Source organism: Callithrix jacchus, chromosome 8 (assembly GCF_049354715.1).
Source record: "Callithrix jacchus isolate 240 chromosome 8, calJac240_pri, whole genome shotgun sequence".
Classification (NCBI taxonomy): domain Eukaryota; kingdom Metazoa; phylum Chordata; class Mammalia; order Primates; family Cebidae; genus Callithrix; species Callithrix jacchus.
In genome coordinates this window covers 52430311-52451871 of record NC_133509.1, presented here as the reverse complement: position 1 = coordinate 52451871, position 21561 = coordinate 52430311, and the positions used below count along the sequence as shown (strand labels likewise).

The 21561-nt window shown below is 39.8% G+C and overlaps 1 pseudogene; it reads left to right on the top strand.

The window, feature by feature from the left end:
- The first annotated feature begins 18072 nt into the window (after window positions 1-18072).
- LOC108593422 (large ribosomal subunit protein uL24 pseudogene) lies at window positions 18073-18544 on the top strand (annotated as a pseudogene).
- Window positions 18545-21561: the final 3017 nt, after the last annotated feature.

Here is a 21561-nt window from a genome sequence, read left to right as displayed (position 1 = left end):
AACAACAGAGTGCACAGCTCAGCAATTAAATCCCTATAAAGTACAAACTGTCTCCTCAAGCAGCTCCCTGACCCCTCTATATCCAAAAGACTGTCATTAGGCAGGCATCATCCTGGGACAAAGAGAGCAGAAAAAGAAACTGGTAGCATCCCTCGCTGTGCCACGGCTACTAGAGGTGCACCCCAGACAAGCAGGGTCTGGAGCGGACCTCAACAGTCGTACAGCGAAGGGGCTAGACTGGTAGAAGGAAAACCAAGCAACAGAAATACTTCATCATCAACATTCTGGGTGTCCACTCAGAGACCCAAACGAAAAGTCAGCAACTACGCAGACGACCAGCGGACAAATCCACAAAGATGGGAAGAAACCAGCGCAAAAAGGAGGAAAACACCCGAAACCAGAACACATCGCCTCCTAGAAAGGACCAAAACTCCTCACCAGCAAGGGAACAAAGCTGGACGGAGAATGACTGTGACGAAATGACGGAATTAGACTTCAGAAGATGGATAATGAGAAACTTTTGTGAGCTAAAAGATCATGTATTAAATCAGTGCAAAGAAACTAAGAACCTTGAAAAAAGATTTGAAAAAAGATTCGAGGAAATGATAACAAGAATGGATACCTTAGAGAGGAATATGAATGAATTAAAGGAGCTGAAAAAACACAATACGAGAACTTCGCGAAGCAAACGCAAGTTTCAATAGCCGAATTGACCAAGCAGAAGAAAGAATATCTGAAGTCGAAGACCAACTCAATGAAATAAAACGAGAAACCAAGATCAGAGAAAAAAGCACAAAAAGGAATGAACAAAGTCTCCAAGAAATGTGGGACTATGTGAAAAGACCTAACCTACGTTTGATAGGTGTACCAGAAGGGGACGAAGAGAATGAATCCCAGCTGGAAAATACTCTTCAGGACATCATCCAGGAAAATTTCCCCCACCTAGCAAGACAAGCCAACACTCAATTGCAGGAAATACAGAGAACACCACAAAGATATTCCGCAAGAAGAGCAACCCCAAGGCACATAATCGTCAGATTCAACAGGGTTGAAATAAAGGAGAAAATACTAAGGGCAGCCAGAGAGAAAGGTCGGGTCACCCACAAAGGGAAGCCCATCAGACTCACAGCAGATCTCTCGGCAGAAACACTACAAGCCAGAAGAGAGTGGGGGCCAATATTCAACATTCTTAAAGAAAAGAACTTTCAACCCAGAATTTCATATCCAGCCAAACTGAGCTTCAGAAGTGAAGGAAGAATAAAATCCTTTGCGAACAAGCAAGTACTCAGAGATTTTGTCACCACCAGGCCTGCTTTACAAGAGCTCCTAAAAGAGGCACTACACATAGAAAGGATCAGTCAGTACCAGCCATTCCAAAATCACACTGAATGCTAAAGAGCTTCAACATAATGAAGAATCTACAACAACTAACAGGCAAAACAGCCACTTAGAATCAAAATGGCAGTATCAAATTCACACATAACAATATTAACCCTAAATGTAAATGGACTAAATGCACCAATCAAAAGACACAGACTGGCAAATTGGATAAAAATCCAAAACCCATCAGTGTGCTGTATCCAGGAAACCCATCTCACATGCAAGGATACACAAAGGCTCAAAATAAAGGGATGGAGGAAGATTTACCAAGCTAATGGAAAGCAAAAAAAAGCAGGAGTTGCAATTCTCATCTCTGATAAAATAGACTTTAAAGCAACAAAGATCAAAAGAGACAAAGAAGGCCATTACATAATGGTAAAAAGATCGATAAAACAAGAAGAGCTAACGATCCTAAACATATATGGACCCAACACAGGAGCACCCAGATACATAAGGCAAGTTCTTAATGACTTACAAAAGGACTTAGACTCCCACACAATAATAGTGGGAGACTTTAACACTCCACTGTCAATACTAGACAGATCAACCAGACAGAAAATCAACAAGGATACCCAGGGCTTGAACTCAGACCTGGAGCAAGCAAACCTGGTGGACATTTACAGAACTCTCCACCCCAAATCCACAGAATACACATTCTTCTCAGCACCACATCACACCTACTCTAAAATTGACCACATAATTGGAAGTAAAGCACTGCTCAACAAATGCAAAACAACTGAAATCATAACAAACAGCCTCTCAGACCATAGTGCAATCAAGTTAGAACTCAGAATTCAGAAACCGACCCAGAACCGCACAGCTTCATGGAAACTGAACAACTGGCTCTTGAATGTTGACTGGGTAAACAACGAAATGAAGGCAGAAATAAAGAAGTTCTTCGAAACCAATGAGAATGAAGACACAACGTGCCAGAACCTCTGGGACACATTTAAAGCAGTCTCTAGAGGAAAGTATATAGCAATAAGTGCCCATATGAGGAGAATGGAGAGATCCAAAATTGACACCCTATCGTCAAAATTGAAAGAGCTAGAGGAGCAAGATCAAAAAAACTCAAAACCCAGCAGAAGACAAGAAATTACTAAGATCAGAGCTGAGCTGAAGGAGATTGAGACACGAAAAACCCTTCAAAAAATCAATAAATCCAAGAGCTGGTTTTTTGAAAAGATCAACAAAATAGACAGACCACTAGCCAGATTGATTAAAAATAAAAGAGAGAACAACCAAATAGATGCAATAAAAAATGATAAAGGGGAAATCACCACAGATTCCACAGAAATTCAAACCATCATCAGAGAATATTACAAACAACTCTATGCACATAAACTAGTAAACCTGGAAGAAATGGATAAATTCCTGGACTCCTGTGTCCTCCCAAGCCTAAACCAGGAGGAAGCTGAAACTATGAATAGACCAATAACAAGGTCTGAAGTTGAGGCAGCAATTAAGAGCCTACCTCACAAAAAAAGCCCAGGTCCAGATGGGTTCACAGCCGAATTCTACCAGACACACAAGGAGGAGCTGGTACCATTCCTTCTAAAACTATTTCAAACAATCCAAAAAGAGGGAATCCTTCCCAAATCATTTTATGAGACCAACATCATCCTGATACCAAAACCCGGCAGAGACCCAACGAGAAAAGAAAACTTCAGGCCAATATCCATGATGAACATAGATGCAAAAATCTTCAATAAAATATTGGCAAGCCGATTGCAACAGCAAATCAAAAAACTTATTCATCATGATCAAGTAGGATTCATCCCAGGGATGCAAGGCTGGTTCAACATACGCAAGTCTATCAACGTAATTCACCACATAAACAGAACCAAAAACAAAAACCACATGATTATCTCAATTGACGCAGAGAAGGCATTTGACAAAATTCAACAGCCCTTTATGCTAAAAACCCTCAATAAACTCGGTATCGATGGAACGTATCTCAAAGTAATAAAAGCTATTTATGACAAACCAACAGCCAATATCATACTGAATGGGCAAAAACTGGAAGCATTCCCTTTGAAATCTGGTACTAGACAAGGATGCCCTCTCTCACCACTCCTATTCAATATAGTACTGGAAGTTCTAGCCAGAGCAATCAGGCAAGAAAAAGAAATAAAGGGTATTCAAATAGGAAAGGTGGAAGCCAAATTGTCTCTATTTGCAGACGACATGATAGTATACCTAGAAGACCCCATCGCCTCAGCCCAAAAACTCCTGAAACTGATAAACAACTTCAGCAAAGTCTCAGGATATAAAATCAATGTGCAAAAATCACAAGCATTCGTCTACACCAATAACAGACTTAAAGAAAGCCAAATCAAGAGCGAACTGCCATTCGCAATTGCTACAAAAAGAATAAAATACCTTGGAATACAACTCACAAGGAACGTAAGGGACCTCTTCAAGGAGAACTACAAACCACTGCTCAACGAAATCAGAGAGGACACAAACAGATGGAGAAACATTCCATGTTCATGGTTAGGAAGAATTAATATCGTGAAAATGGCTATACTGCCCAAAGTAATTTACAGAATCAACGCTATCCCCATCAAGCTACCATTGACTTTCTTCACAGAACTGGAAAAAACCACCATGAACTTCATATGGAACCAAAAGAGAGCCCGCATAGCCAAGTCAATTCTAAGCAAAAAGAACACAGTGGGGGGCATCACACTACCGGATTTCAAACTATACTACAAGGCTACAGTAATCAAAACAGCATGGTACTGGTACCAAAACAGAGATATAGACCAATGGAACAAAACAGAGGCACCGGAGGCAACACAACATACATACAACTATACAATCTTTGATAAACCTGACAAAAACAAGCAATGGGGCAAGGATTCCATGTTTAACAAATGGTGTTGGGAAAACTGGCTAGCCATGTGCAGAAAGCAGAAACTGGACCCCTTCCTGACACCTTACACTAAAATTAACTCCAGATGGATTAAAGACTTAAACATAAGACCTGGCACCATAAAAACCCTAGAAGGAAATCTAGGCAAAACTATCCAGGACATAGGAGTAGGCAAGGACTTCATGAACAAAACAGCAAGAGCATTGGCAACAAAAGCCAAAATAGACAAATGGGACCTAATGAAACTCCACAGCTTCTGCACGGCAAAAGAAACAGTCACTAGAGTGGATCGGCAACCAACAGAATGGGAAAAAATTTTCGCAGTCTACCCATCTGACAAAGGGCTGATATCCAGAATTTACAAACAACTCAAGCAGATTTACAGGAAAAAAACAAACAAGCCCATTCAAAAGTGGGCAAAGGATATGAACAGATACTTTACGAAAGAAGACATATATGAGGCCAACAATCATATGAAAAAATGCTCATCGTCACTGGTCATCAGAGAGATGCAAATCAAAACCACATTGAGATACCATCTCACGCCAGTTAGAATGGCGATCATTAAAAAATCTGGAGACAACAGATGCTGGAGAGGATGTGGAGAAAAAGGAACACTTTTACACTGTTGGTGGGAGTGTAAATTAGTTCAACCATTGTGGAAGACAGTGTGGCGATTCCTCAAGGCCTTAGAAATAGAAATTCCATTTGACCCAGCAATCCCATTACTGGGTATATATCCAAAAGACTATAAATCGTTCTACTATAAGGACACATGTACACGAATGTTCATTGCAGCACTGTTTACAATAGCAAAGACCTGGAATCAACCCAAATGCCCAATGATAATAGACTGGATTGGAAAAATGTGGCACATATACACCATGGAATATTATGCAGCAATCAGAAACGATGAGTTCGTGTCGTTTGTAGGGACATGGATGAATCTGGAAAACATCATCCTCAGCAAACTGACACAAGAACAGAAAATGAAACACCGCATATTCTCACTCATAGGTGGGTGATGAAAAATGAGAACACATGGACACAGAAAGGGGAGTACTAAACACTGGGGTCTATTGGGGGGAAAAGGGGAGGGCCAGTGGGAGGGGGAGGTGGGGAGGGATAGCCTGGGGAGAAATGCCAAATGTGGGTGAAGGGGAGAAGAAAAGCAAAGCACACTGCCATGTGTGTACCTACGCAACTGTCTTGCATGCTCTGCTCATGTACCCCAAAACCTATAATCCAATAAAAAATTAAAAAAAAAAAAAAAGAAATTACAGTAGGCTGGGTGTGGTGGCTCATGCCTGTAATCCCAGCACTTTGGGAGGCCATGGCAGGTGGATTATTTGAGCCCAGGAGTTCAAGACCAGTGTGGGCAACATGGCGAAACCCCATCCCTACAAAAAATACAAAAATTAGCTAGGCATGCTGGTGTACACCTGTGGTCCCAGCTACTCAGGAGGCTGAGGTGGGAGGATCACTTGAACCTAGGAGGCAGGGGTTGCAGTGAGCCATGATCAAACCACTGCACTCCAGCCTGGGTGACAGAGAGACCCCGTCTCCAAAAAAAGGAGGACAGAAATGACCAAAGATGGTTTCTCAGTCTCTTTTGCGTTGCTATAATGGAATACATGAGGCTGAGTTTTTTCAAAGGCTTGTCTCATGGTTCTACAGGCTATACAAGCAGCATGGCACCAGCACCTGCATCCGGCAAGCATCTCAGGCTGTTTTCATTTATGGTAGAAGGTGAAGGGGAGAGGACAGAAGCAAGAGGGAGAAGGGAAAGGTGTCAGGATCTTTTTAACAAGAAGCTCTTGTGGGAACTATTAGAGCAAGAACTCACCCAGAGGGAGGGCATTCATCTGTTGACGAGGGATCCATCCCCATGACCCAAACACCTCCCATTAGGCCCCATCTCCAACACTGGAGATCAAATTTCAACATGAAGTTTGGAAGGAACAAGTATCCAAATCATATCAGGTGGGGAGGCATAAACAATAAGTATTTGTCAGTTTCTGGAGTCTTTAAATCCAAGATCAGGGGACCAGCATAGTTATGTTCTGGTAAGGATCCTCTTTCAAGACACAGACAGCTGACTTCTTGCATCCGCACATGGTGAAAGGACAGTGACAGCTATTTTTTAAAGCACTTATCCTATTGATGAAGGCTTCCTTCTTATGACCTACTTCCCTCCCAAATCACCTCCTAAGACCATCATACTCTGGATTAGAATTTCAACATATGAGTTTTGGAGGGCCATAAACATTCAGTCCATTGCAGGATGTTAATTCACCCCCGAACTAATAGATTCAATGCAGTAGCATTAAAAAATCCCAACAAATGTCATTGTAAAACTTGACAAGCTGATTCTACTATTTGAATGTAATTGCAAAGTGTCAAGAATAGCCAAGATGTTCTTGAAGAGAACAAGCTTTTCAGAAATGCATTCTACCAGATAGATTTTTTTGAAACTATACAGCTAGTACAACAGTGTAATACTGGTACAAGGATAGACAAATGGTATACAATAAAGACTCCCCAAACAGACCCATATATAGCTATATAATCTATTATTACACAAATGCCGCTCTAGAGAAGCAGAGAAAACTGTTGCAATAAATAGTTCTGGGATAATGCTACATTTAAATATAAAAGAAAACCTGACCTCCAGCTAATATACATATACAAGTATCAGTTCCAGGTACTTTGTAGATCTACATGTGAAAGGCAAAGCAAAGCAATCAAATTTTAAAAAGACTGTATTCATGATTTGAGAAACGAGAAGATTTTTAAATAGGACCCCAAAGTTACCAACCATCAAGACTGATAAATGTTATTACATTAAAAGTAAGAGCTTCTCTTCTGTTAAGGTACAGACTGGGAGGAGCTATTTGCTACACGGTTCTGATAAAGAACTCTCCTTGGAATGTATAAAGAAAATACGTTCTTACAAATTAATATGAAAAGATCCCAACTAATAAAAGAATCAGCAAGAAACTTCACCAAAGGAGATAGCCAAACGGCCAATAAATTTTTGGAAAGATACTCAACCTCTATTTATCAAGGAAGACCACACTAAAATCATGAGATTAGCCGGGCCTGACAGCAGTTACATGTACCTGTACTTGGGAGACTAAGGCTGAAGAATCGCTTGAACCCAGGAGGTGGAGGCTGCAGTGAGCTGAGATCATAAAATTGCACTTCAATCTGGGTGACAGAGCAAGGCTCTGTATCAAAAAAAAAAAAAAAAAAAAATCACAATGAGATTATTACTGTGATTTAATACACACCCACTGGAATGGTGAAATTAAAAGAACAGACATCTAGCATTGGTGAGGTTGTGGAGCAAGAAAATCTTCTGATGCTGTTGGAGGGAGTGTAAATTGAGACAATAACTTAGGAAAACACTTGGCATTATCACTAAAGCTGAGCAAACACACATTTTATGACCTAGCAAAGTTCTACTCATAGGTAAATGCCCAACAGAAGCACATGCACTTTTGTACGAAGAAACACATAACAATTTTTCTAACAGCCTTATTCATAATAGCCCAAACTGGAAATCTCTCAAATTTCCATCAAAAATAGAACCTATTTTTTAAAATTATGATATATTCACAGATTAAAATATTATACAGGAATGAGACAAGTGCAAACAAATGGATGAATCTCACCAACAAGGTTGGCTAAAAGAAGCCACACACAAGATAACATGCAGTGCGATTCCATTTATAGAAAATTCTGAAACAGGTAAAATAAACTATAATGTGCACATAAGCATACTGAGGTGATAAAACTATAGAGAGGAGCAAAATGGGGACCCATAGAAGTTAGGATAAGGGGTATTGTCAGAGAGAAGGAGATGTGATTGGATAGGAGCGTGACTGGATACATAATTTGACAGGCCCAGTCCAAAATGAATATATAGGTTCCTTGTTCATAAATTAGGAATTTTAGAACAATGGCAGTAGAACACTAACCAAGGTATGGGGTCTGCTAAGCATAGGATCCTGTCTCACATCCATGAAGCCCTCCTGGGTCAGTACATTCAAACGACCACCACAGTGCTGGCAATGTTACAAAGGTCTTTGACAATAATTCAGTAAGCTCTACTTTGTGTCTTTTTATTGTGCGTGTGTGTGTATGTGTGTGTATACACACACACATACACACACACATATATATGCATGATAAAGAACTTTTTTTTTAAAAGGACCAAAATAAAATACAGGAGCCATATTTTCTTCCCACCCTAGGAGCCTTGCAGTCTAATGCAGATTAAATTATGTTGTAAGAAAAAAAAAGAAAAAAGTACTAGGGCTTCAGAAGGCTGGGGTTTTGTCATAGCTCTCATTTATGACTTTAGGCAAGTCACTTGACCTTTTAGAATTTTGGTTTCTCAATCTGCCAAATGTACATTCACCTCTCTACATCACAAAGTTATAAAAATCAAATTATATCATAAAGTAGCACTTTAGAAAGAATTGTCATACACTGTAAGATAGTGGCACTGGAGAATTCTATATGCTTTAAATTTCATGTTTATATATCCCTATGCTATGCACGCTAGATGATTTCAGTTTACAATGGTGTCTCCTGGTTACCTTCTTCATGTTTTGCTTTGGGCTAGGTCAAAGGATGGCAATTGAATTTCCAGGCTCCTTTGCAACCTTATGCGCATTTGAATTCCAGGACTGGAAGGCCAGACACACATATAAATGTGTTACTACAGTGATCTCTCCTGCACATAGAGTCTAAAGTAACAACATCCTGCTTCCTGCCCACAGCACTGAGACCATTCATTTCCATCTGGCTGATTGGGAGTAAGAGGGAGAGCCTGTGTATTGGAACTAAGAATTGATGCTCATTCTCAGGAACTGAACAAAAAGAGGTTCTGGTCCTTTGTGATAAAATCCCATAGACCCTATACAATTCTTTCTCAGGCCCAAAATTACATAATTTTGATCATATAGTCAGAACCTCTTCGGCATTCATTCCACTTATTAAAAGTCTTCTTTCAGTTAGGATTAATTTTTTTAAAAAGGATACAAATAAGAGAAGCAGGTGACCCCCAGGTCTGAAAGGACAACTTGAAGCAGTCTTTGTTGTTTTAAACAGTCTCACTCTGTTGTCCAGGCTAGACTGCAGTGGCATGATCTCGGCTCACTGCAACTTCTGCCTCCTGGGTTCAAGCGATTCTCCCGCCTCAAGCCTCCCGAGTAGCTGGGACTACAGGTGCTTGCCACCACATCCAGCTAATTTTTTGTATTGTTAGTAGAGACTGGGTTTCACTGTGTTAGCCAGGATGGTCTTGATCTCCTGACCTCGTGATCCACCCACCTCGGCCTCCCAAAGTGCTTGTATTACAGGCGTGAGCCAGCACAGCCCAACCTGAAGCAGTCATTTTAGAGACCTCTATTCAAAATGTAAGCAAAGCCAGCCACATTCTGCAGTTCCACCACTGTGTGTGAGTATATCTCCATGTTAAGTTGTTCAGATTGATTCTTGCTGGCGCTGACTTCACAGATCTTTAAGTGCTTTTGCTACTGTTTTGTCTGTAATGTCCTTGGATATACAGATTGGGTCTTATAGTTTCTTCATATTTCTTCAAAACATCGAGGGTGCTTTGTGAGCACTGAGAAAATATCCTAGGGAGACTTGCGTGTCAGTGCAGTGAGGGCCCGAGTTTCCTCCCAAATTTACACTCCCTTCAGACTATTCTTTAGGCTTCTGAAGAGCCTCTCTTGGGAGCATCCCCATCAGACTTAAAAGCTTCAGCTGTGGCCATAGTTTATATTTTAGAACCATAAAGTGGAAAGAAATGCTTTATGACCCAATACCTGATATCCAAGGAATTGATTGAAAACTGACTGGAAAATCTGATAGATGTGTTGACATAAAAGGGGCACCCTGAACTCTGCTTCCATGCTACAAAGGTGAGCTGCCCCACAAGGCACAGAAAATAAAATCAGCCTTTGCCGCTTGTTTTTTCAGTCCTCACCTCACTGAGTGCTTTCACGGCTTGTCTTTCCACTAGAAGTTCATAAGGGATTCTTGAGAAGAATCAGAATCGCGCTGTAATGGCAGCGTTCATTTGCAAACACTTCTTACAGACAAAACTTCTGGTCCTGTAGTACACAGGTGGAGAGGCAGAGGGCAGGGCGAGTCTTACAAAGTGGACAGAAGAGAAGAGGCCGGGCACAGTGGCTTATGCCTCTAATCCCAACACTTTAGAAGGTGAATTGGGCAGATCACCTGAGGTCAGGAATTGGAGACCCACCTGGACAATATGATGAAACCCCGGTCTCTACTAGAAACACAAAAATTAGCCAGAAAGGGTGGCAGGAGCCTGTAATCACAGCTACTCAAGAGGCTGAGGGAGGAGAATCTCCTGACCCCAGGAAGCAGAGGTTGCAGTGAGCCAAGATCACACCACTACACTCCAGCCTAGGCAACAAGAATGAAACTACATCTCAAAAAAGACAAAATAGGTCAGGAGCTGAGTCACAGCACCGCCTTTGTTGCCAACCAGTCGCAAGGCTTTACTGTACTCTTGGACTCCTTGAGCTCGGACTCTTCATCCTAAAATATGAAGGACAGTGCTGCCCTGGCTACCTCACAGTGTGTTGCTTGGCTCCAATAACATTCATCTTTAGAAGGGCTTTTAAATTTAGAATGTTAGGTCAATATGAATTTACCTACTCTTCCAGAAGAGAAAATAGATGGCTATGACTTATTCAAGGTCATAGCTGCAGCGAGTACATCATGTACTGAGACTTGAACCTTTTCTCCTGCTATGGAACTGGTGCTCTCCAGAGCAGGCTGACATCTTGGAGCAATTGTCCATGGTTTGATCTGATTGAGGGCAAAAACGGGGCCAAATGTTTTTACAGATTCAATTGAATGCCTCGTCAATCGATTTACTGAAGATTAATTGAATATGGCTGGCATGATGGCTCACACCCTTAAATCCCAGCAGTTTGGGAGACCGAGGCAGGTGGATTGCTTAAGGCCAAGACGTCGAGACTAGCCTGGCCAACATGGTGAAACCCCATCTCTATGAAAAACACAAAAATTAGCTGGGCATGGTGGTGCACACCTGTAATTCTCAGCTACTCAGGAGGCTCAGACAGGAGAATTGCTTGAACCCTAGAGATGGAGACTGCAATGAGCTGAGATTGCACCATTACACTCCAGCCTGGGCAACAGAGTGAGACTCTGTTTCAAAAAATAAGATTAATTGAAGGAGATTTCCAAATGCCATTTACTTTCTGTCACTGGGATGAGGTTGGGTTCAGATATTTGCATCTTTACCACCAACAGAACAAATGAAATCAAACGCTTGGCCTTGCCATCTGATTGCCTGACACAGGCTGCATCAACAAGGGCAGGAATAAAACTTTAACTGGGATGGAAGTCATGGAGGACTTAGAGAAGGAAGACATTCTGATTTGGTTTCTTTAAGTTGGATTCTTCTGCTTTACTGCTTTGCTAATAGGGTTGTTCTGAAAGGATTATTTTTTTTCCCCCACATATCTGGCTGGGACTGGGAGTGGGAAACTTCATTTTGAAGTAAAACAACTGCAGGAAAAAAAAAAAAAAAATTCCCGTCCCCAAGTAAGACAGCTTTGTTTCCTTACAGAGAAATGTGCATGAGGCTTTGCGTAGCACTTCTCATAAGCTACTGGCATTTTTTTGGCCTCCATTGAACCACCCCAGTTGCCTATATATAGCCCTGTCTTGTGTAAAGAATTTAAAAAGCATTAGAATGCAGAAATCAAAGAGACAATAAATTTAAAACCAATCTTATTGTCTGCAGCCTAAAGTGTTATTCAGATCAAAGGGGTGGGGACATCTGGCTTCTGGCTTGCTACAAAAGGCAGATCACATTACCTACCAGTTGCTGAATTCATCCACTCTCATTTTTGGGATCTAGAGAACATGGCTTTTTCAGCTCCCACTGAGGCATATTGGTCGAATCAGTTAAACCTCCTGACACTCTCAAAAAGAAACAAGCTCTACAGGATCACATAAAAATGTGCTGAGGAGTTTGTTCCTGTGCCTCTTTGGTCATCTGAGTCCTTCAAGAACCCAAAGCCATGGCCATGTTGCCATCACATGGCCTAGTCCACTAACCCCTCCTGTATAGGCCCATCCCCTAAAGTTAGAACTTTCTGGTTTGCAAAGCTAATTTAGTTGAGGAGACATATCGTGTTGGATTATTTGACTCTGTTTCTGCCCAAATCACAATTTGACACAGAGTCACCAAAAACTTAGTTGAAAACTTGTGCCTCCCTTCTCCTATTCTCTCTCCCATTTTGGTTATGAAAACATACATTTGCCTTACCATCAACTTTTTCTAATGGAAGCTTTGAAAGCAAAGTCAACTGTGCTCTTCGACGAGGAATTTACTTAATGTCTGTATAAATTCTATACATGGGCTGGGCACAGTGGCTCATGCTTGTAATCCCAGAGCTTTGGAAGCCACAGTGGGTGGATCACCTGAGCTTCGGAGTTCGAGACCAGCCTGGCCAACATGATAAATCCCCATCTTTACTAAAAGTTGACCAGGCATTGTGGCACATGCCTAATCCCAGCTACTTGGGAGGCTGAGGCAGGAGAATCACTGGGAGGCAGAGGCTGCAGTGAGCCAATATTGCACCACTGCATTCCAGCCTAGATGACAGGACAAGACTGTCTCAAAAAAAAAAAAAAAAAAAAGACAGGATTCAATTTAAAGGCCTTAATATCTGTCCACAACTAGGAACAGTACACATGACTCTAACTTCATTTGTTCTGATGAATGAATGGCAAAAATGCAGGATGGGATTTTTTTTTTTTCCAGATTGTTTCAGAGAGCAATGAAAGAAGGAAATGCCACACTTAACGATATTTTTTTTTAACTACTCAGTACTTCCTCATTCCAACTCTCTCCCCCCCTTCACCAATTCCTCACTCCAAGAACTCTAGAAAGGAATGCAGACAATAGCAATATGGATTCTGTATTTGGAACATCACAGAGTTCTTGGCAGCGTTCTTTACCAACATGGTTCACTCATTCTCTGATATAGTGGATAAGGTTTCTATTAAAGGACCCAGGAATTGCTTCATACTGCTCAGTCCCACTTGTAGGTTTCCCTTCCATTGCTATTTCCTTCTACTGATTTTGGTTCTCTACTTGCCTAGGGGTCTTCTGGAAACTTAAAGCAAACTAACATTTTCTCTTTACTTATTACCTCAGGCTTTTCCTCTCCTCACTTAATTTCACCTACCCTAATCTTTCAGCTAAAACTTTCACTCCCAGCCAAAAGTTACAAAGAGAAAATCACCAAGAGATTTTGCATCATCCTAGACTGATAATCTTCTCCAAAAGACATCATGATTCTCTTCCACAATCTTGATTTATTATTCACCAAGCATACCATTTATTGCTGATGAAAGACTTTTTGATTGCAAGACAGGTTTAAAGGTAGAATATTTTAGTCTCAGTTCCTGGAGGGAGTTGGAATTGAGATTTTTCCATCTAGTATTTCATTACCACTGATGGCTCGTTACTTCTATTTTGAGAGTAGTGCCCAGTTTCCCTCGAATCATGGGTGAGAATTTGGTATGGACATGGCATTCAAGTGTTAACTGTGTCTGGAAATCGGTGACCAGTTAAAATGTTTAATGAAATACAAAAGAATAGACCAGCAGGGAATAAAATAGCTCTTCCAGCCTTCCTTTCAACAAGTGGAATGGCAAGTTTTCTGTGTCAAGTATTAGAGCAAGAAATCCAAACGTATTTTAACACCCACTTCTATTCTTTTCCCTTTTCCTTGGCAAATTGAGCCTCTTTCTGGAGCTCATTGACACATTCCATAAACTTTTCTGTATGCTTCCCTACTCTCAAAAAAAATCCAGAAGTGGGGTTATACATATCCTCACTACTACTAAAAGAAAAACTTAATGATTTTCTCAATGAGGGTTAACATACTATAACCTGTGGCCCTGAAAAGGCTCAGGAATGCCCCCCAACCAGGCTCTCTTCATTATATTTATGTATTTATGGCAGATACAATAGCAAAAATGTTTTGTGTTCCCCCATTAGAGAGCCTGGATTTTATTTTGACAGATATATAATTCTTGGATTTCTAAAAAGTGGACTTTTTTTCTACCCCCTGCCCTCTTCCATCCTTCCATAAAGCGTAATCAATAAAGCCAAATTTTGGCAGAAGAGAAAGTGAAAAGCAGAAATAAATGTCTAATAATTGAAAGCATCATGAACCCCATTATGCTTTATGGCCTTGTTCTAGGGGTCGGATGAGCACACAGTAAAGAATGTGGCACTAAATTTATTAGCATGGTTATCATCTTTCAGACAAGACAAAGCTTAGGGGACTCACTTCTTCCATCACCTGCCATCACTATAGATCCCATGGCACCTTCTTTAAAAGTCGAGTTATCCTGGCCCAGATCCAGATTCAGCTATTTGATGACTTATATTTCCTTTGTAGTATGTCTGGGAGACATTATGGGCTCTTCTTCTTTGAAACTCTGTCACTACTGTAAGCACAGCCAAAATGGCTCCAGCAAAGGGATGTAAGAAAAATTCTCACATCCTAGCATGTGGATCAAGTGAACAGATTGAACAGTGTGGCATGAAGTAGGAAGCTGAGCATGCATAGTCTGACCCATTCCACCATGGCTGCTCATGTCTATCAAAAATTCTAGATTGTGAATGGGCCACATCAATGCCATACATATTCTGGGTTTTCCGAATCCACATTATAGCCTCCTCTCAGTGTTGAAAAGAAAGGTAAGTTTTATTTTCTGACCTTCCCTTATTATCTTTAGACTTAATCCTCAAACATTCTCCTAAAGTATTTAAAAGAAAGCGAATCACTCATGAGGCATTATGCAAATCATTTTATCTGATTTCAGCTTGTTTATGTCTAAAATAGAGGTCATTTAAATATGTCTTGCCTTTCTTTCAAAATTAATGAGAACCAGACAAAATTATTTATGTAAAAGTGCGTTGTTTTTATTTTAAAACAATATAGTTTTTAACAAGTAACAAGGCAGGTAATGCCTGGGTTGAGATTTAGAGAGGGAATGGGAGGAAACAGGAATGAGTGACGCAGCAGCTCCTTCATTCATTTCTGCCTACCAAACACAGCTCTGGATCTGCTGGAAGACATGTTATCTCTGCTTTATGCTAAGGTCCTGCCTTTATAGAACCAGTTTTGGGTGCCAGTTAGCATAACAATGCAGTGTTATCCTTCATCTGTATAATGTACAAAAAGTTTAACAAATGACAGTATGTCAATGCACTAGATTAAAAGCAATAAACAATATTTGAAACTTTCTTAATGACTCAGATATAGATACTGGTTAGGACTCTTTGGTTACAAGTGATAGAAACCCAATACAAACTAAGCCAAAAATGGAATTTATTGACTCATGTAACTGAAAGTGTCATTTCTTTTTTAAAAAAAAAAAGGTCACAAATTTTGGGTGCTTCTCTATTCAAGAGGTGAAGCCCAAGTACCCTCATCTTACATGGGGGCAAACTTGGTGACTTGCTCTAACAAATAAGATAAAGCAATAGTAAAGGTCTGTGACTTTAAAGAGTAAGCCATGAAAAGCACTGTGCTGTCATGGCTGTCGATCCTTGCTGTCTCTTGGATTACTCACTCTAGGGGAAGCCAGTTATTAAGTCCTGAAGAGAGGTTCACATGGGGAGGAACTGAGGCCTCCCTCTAATAGCCACGTGAGTACACCGCATTGAAAGTGCATCTTCACCTCCAGCCTTTAGATAATTGCAGCCCCCTACTGACACCTTGACTACTCTGAGATTTTGAGCCAGAACCACCCAGATTAGTCACTCCTCCATCTATCTCAGAAATGTAGGAGATTTTAGCATACTTTGTTACCAAGCATTTTTAAGTACTGTAGGGTAATTTAAAAGTTGGCTTGACTTCAGGCATGGCTCAATCCAAGGAAAAAAAATCAAGATAGCATCTTCTTTTTACAGCTGATTTTCTCTGTATGGGGGCTTCATTCTTCAAGTAGTTTCATCCATATACCTGGGAATGATGGTTGCCAGCAGAAAAAAAAAAAAAAATCTTTCTCCCAGCCTCCATATTCAAATCTTAAGGAAAATTCTTATGGACTTTGAGTTTCCATTTCTAGAACCAATCATGGTGGCCAAATGAAATGAGCATTCTGGTTTGCCTAAGTGGTCTCATGTCACCCTCTCTTCCATAGATTACCTTTTTGTTCCGTTGGTTGTTTGCTTTGCAGAAACATCTTAATTTGAGGTAGTCCCACTTGTCTATTTTCCTTTTTATTGCTTTTGTTGTCGTGCACATGAAATCATTGCCAAGGCCAGTGTCATGAAACTTTCTCTTCTGTTTACATCTGGGAATTTTACTGTTTCAGGTCTTACATTTAAATATTTAATCCATTTTGAGTTGATTTTTTAAGAGTTCAATTTTATTCTTTTGTGAATATCCAGTTTTCCCAACACCATTTGTGGAAGAGACTATCATTTCCCCCATTTAGTATGCTTGGCATCCTTGCCAAATGTCAGTTGGCTGTGTGTGCATATATTTGTTGTTGAGCTCTCTATTCTATTGGTCTCTGTATGTTTGGCTTTATGCTGGTAATATACTGTTTTGATTACTGTACTTTTGCAGGATATTTTGAAATCAAGAAGTATAATGCCTCCAGCTTTGGTCTTTTTCAAGATTGATTTGTTTGTCTTTTGTGGTTTCAGATGAATTTTAGAATTATTCTATTTCTGTAAATAAAATGCCATTGGGATTTTTGATGGGGACTGCATTGAATCTATAGATCACTTTGGGTAATATGGGCATTTTAAGTATATTAAGTCATTCATACAACCCATGAATACATGACTAAATCTTGAATAAAGACTGGACAGACCTATGACTAATATAAAGATTATATCAGTAACTAATATACTCCCAGAGCCCAGAACCAGATCATTTCACTGGTGAATTAAACCAAACATTTAACAAAATTGATGCCAATTTTTCTCAAACTCTTCGAAAAAAATCCAAGAGGAACACTTTCTATTTTATAAAGCCAGAGACACCACATGAAAATAAAATTACATGCCAATATCCTTGATGAATATATAGATGCAAAAATCCTCAACAAAATGCTGGCAAACCAAATTTATCATATTAAAAGGTTCAAACACTATGACCAAGTGGAGTTTATCCCTGGGATGCACTTTATGTACATTTTATCATTGTTAATGGATATAATCACTTGATAGATGTAGAAAAAGTATGACAAAATTTAACACTTTCATGAGAAAAACATTCAATAATTAGAGGGATAGTACCTCAATATAATAAAGGCCATATATTTTTTAAAAACCCACAAGATTATACTCAATAGTAGAAAACACTAAAATCTTTTCCCTTAAGATTAGGAACAAGGCATATATGCCCATTCTCATCACTTGTATTCAATTTAGTGCTGGAAGTCCTAGCAAAAGGAATTAGGCGAGAATAAAAGATGTTCACATTGAAAATGAAGAGTAAAATAATGCTGTTTGCAGGTGACATAATCTTATACACAGAAAACCCCAATGACTCCATCAAAATACTGTTAGAACTAACAAATTCTGTAAAGTTGCAGGATACAAAATCAACATACAAAAATCAATAGCATTTCTATAACAATGAACTATCTTAAATAAAAATTAGGAAAACAATGCTATTTACAATAGCACCAAAAATAAAAGACCCTGGAATAAACTAAGAAAGTAAAAGGTTGAAGCGGGAGCTGCCAAAATGAAGTTCAATCCCTTTCTGACTTCCATCCGAAGCAAGAATCGCAAAAGGCATTTCAATGCATCTTCCCACATTCACACGAAGATCATGTCCTCCCTTCTTTCCAAAGAGCTGAGACAGAAGTACAGCATGCGATCCATGCCCATCCAAAAGGATGATGTTCAGGTTGTACGAGGACACTATTAAAGGTCAGCAGATTGGTAAAGTAGTCCAGGTTTACAGGAAGAAATATGTAGTCTACATTGAACGGGTGCAGCGGGAAAAGGGTAATGGCGCAACTGTCCATGTAGGCATTCGCCCCAGCAAGGTAGTTATCACTAGGCTAAAACTGGACAAAGACCGCAAAAAGATCCTTGAACAGAAAGCCAAATCTCGCCAAGTAGGAAAGGAAAAGGGCAAATACAAGGAAGAGACAATTGAGAAGATGCAGGAATAAAGTGATCTTATATACAAGCTTTGATTAAAACTTGAAATGAGGGAAAAAAGTAAAAGGTCTGTATACTGAAGACTATAGTACTTTGATCTATTTCTATTCCCCAATATTATAAAAACAAGGTTTAGATACTAATGTTCACTAAAGGATTTTATTATCTCCTATATTTATGGCTGAAATCACTTTCTCTGTTCTGTTCCCCTTGTCATTAAACAATGTAGTAGGAGTCTGTTGAAATGAGCTTCCTTGCCTTCCAGACCATTCATTTTAAACATGTCAATACTAACCCCTTAAGTATAGAAGTTTATTACTACACAATATAGTGGATGAGAAAAATTAAATATGGTAAAGGCTTTTAAGCAGATATTTATTATCTTTGACTCCTTGCATCTCTTACAAATTTATTTTTTTTAAACTACTTTCCCCCACACCATGTGGTGCCATCCAGCAGTCTTCCTATCACCATGCCTTACATCTCCTGCTTCCTTTCTAGGCATCAGGGTAACATGAGACCACATTGGCAAATCAGAAAGCTCGTTCCATTTGGTTACCGTTGAGTGGCTTTAGAAATGGACTTGAAACTCAAGCCAAGTTCATAAGAAATTTCCCTAGGATTTGAATACGGACACTGGGAGAAAGGATTTTTTCTTCCTCTAGGAGGACAAATTATAATCTTGTAGGCTTTGGGATCACTTTCATGACTTTGGGCTTCTTGGATCAGAATGTTCGCTTTCTTCACATTTGGGAAGTTTTCAGCCATTATTTCTTTGAATAAGTTCTCAGTTCTTTTCTCACTTTTCTTCCATGATGCCAATAAGTATATTGTTCAGCCTATACAATAATGGGGTCCTATAAGACCTTTGGGCTTTTTTCACTTTTTCATTTTAATTTTACCTCTAACTGAATTATTTCCAATGATCTGTCTTCAAGTTCATTGATTCTTTTTTCTGATTAACCTAGTCTTCTGTTGATGTCTTGTAGTAAACTTTTTCACTTTAGTTATTGTGTTCTTCGACTCCATTTCTTTTTGGTACTTTTAAATATACTCTTTGAAAATTCTTCATTTTTCATGTATTGTTCTCTTGACTCTGGTGAGAAACTTTACAAGAGCTATTCTGAACTCTGTCAGATAAATCACATAACTTTATTAGCTCAATTTCCAGAGATTTATCTTGTTCTTTGGTTTGGAATATTTTTGTGTGATTCTTCATTTTCCTTAACTCCATGTTGGTGTCTGCACGTTAGACAAGGCAGCCACCTGTCCCAGTCTTCACTGGTGGGCCTCAGAGGAGAAGACTCCCACCAATAAGACTGCCCAGAGATTTGGGGACTTTTTAACAAATCATTCCTTCTCCAGGGAAAAGCAGACAGCCATGATTTTTGTCCTCTGTGCTGAGCCAGGAGGGAGGTGAGGCAGTAGAGGCCAGGGTGCCAGGTCTCAACCTCTGTCTCTGTCCTTGTGAGGTGGCTAGATTGTAGCAATTCTGTCAGAGCTCCAAGACTGACACCATAGAAGCCAGTCCTGTGGGGAATCCCCTCAGAAAAGTTGGAGGTACTAGATATGTGAACCAATTCTTCTCACCTGGGAGAAACTGAGTGCTAGGGAGTCCCTTGCTGACTATGTGGCACTGTGCTATGGTTAGAGATTCGGACAAGGTCTTGTCTCAAATCTCACTACCAGCTTCGGTGAGTCTGGCTTTTGCGTTTCCTTGGAGTGCAGGATCCTTTTAGTTTCTAGATTCCTCACAAAGGAGTTTAGCCATGAACTTTTGCAGAATAGGTGTGTTTGTGGATTGAAGAGTCCATCATTTTCTAATACAACATCTTGCTGATGTCACCTGTCTGATTATCCAATTATAAATTTCTGCTCAGTAAATTTGTTGGTGCCAGAGGAAGAAGCAAATGTGTGTAATGCCCTAGGTGGTAACCACTATCGAGATTATACAAAAAGGTTTAGGTTTGCCTTAATTCAAGCCTTTATCTTTTCCCATTTAAACTGTTTACAGCCAGACTAAGGTGTTGAGTTTAAGTGATAAAACTATAAATATATACAAGGAGGTAATTACTTTAAATTTTAGGAGAAGCATAACTACAATTGTACAGGAAAAGGTTAAAATTGAGGTGGGGTATAGGAGAGTTTCTGTGATGCATGGAAAAACTTATTCACCTAATGGTAATTACAAGGGTGTTTGCCTTACAAAAATTATTTGTAAGGTAGCAGTTCTTTTGTAGCCTTAGGATTTTTACATACGATACTATATCATCTGAAAATGGAAATCATTTTGTTTCTTTTCTAATCTGGATGACTTTTTTTTTTGCCTAATTGCCCTAGCTAGAACCTCCAGAACAATATTGAATAAAAATAGTGACAGCAGATATCCTGTTAGTTGCTGTACAAGGAAAGCTCTACTTGTTTCGTTTTGGTTTTGAGACAGAGACTCACTCTGTCATGTAGGCTAGAGTGCAGTGGTACAACTTTCTGGACTCAATTGATCCTGCCTCAGCCTCCCAAGTAGCTGGGATGATAGGTGCATGTCACCACATCTGGCTAATTCTTCAAAATTTTAGTAGAGACAAGGTCTCACTATGTTGTCCAGGTTAGTCTCAAACTCTTGAGCTCACATGATCCTCCTGCCTCAACTTCCCAAAGTGTTGGGATTATGGGTATGAACCACTGTGCCCAGCCTGGCATATGTTTTGTAAACAAGATGAAACATCACCAAAATTTGGTTTAGATGCTGAGATTGATGATGTCATATACCCCCCAAGAGAGTATGAAACATTTATTACTCACATGAGGCTTTTGGGGGAGAGCAGCTCACGTCTCCTAACGTGGTCTGAAAATGACTTGAGAGAACAGGAAGGGAGTCTGGCTTAGGGATTTTATGACGGTTAGAAAGTGTGACTTGGATGAGAATTCCCACATGCAGGCAGGGCCCTGCATGGTTTGATCACACTGTCATTTCCCCAGGGTTTGTTGTTGTTTAATAACTTTTCTGAACTAATTCTGTAGTCTGTATTTTTCATTGTGTGTGGACACTAAAGTCTTTGCTTGG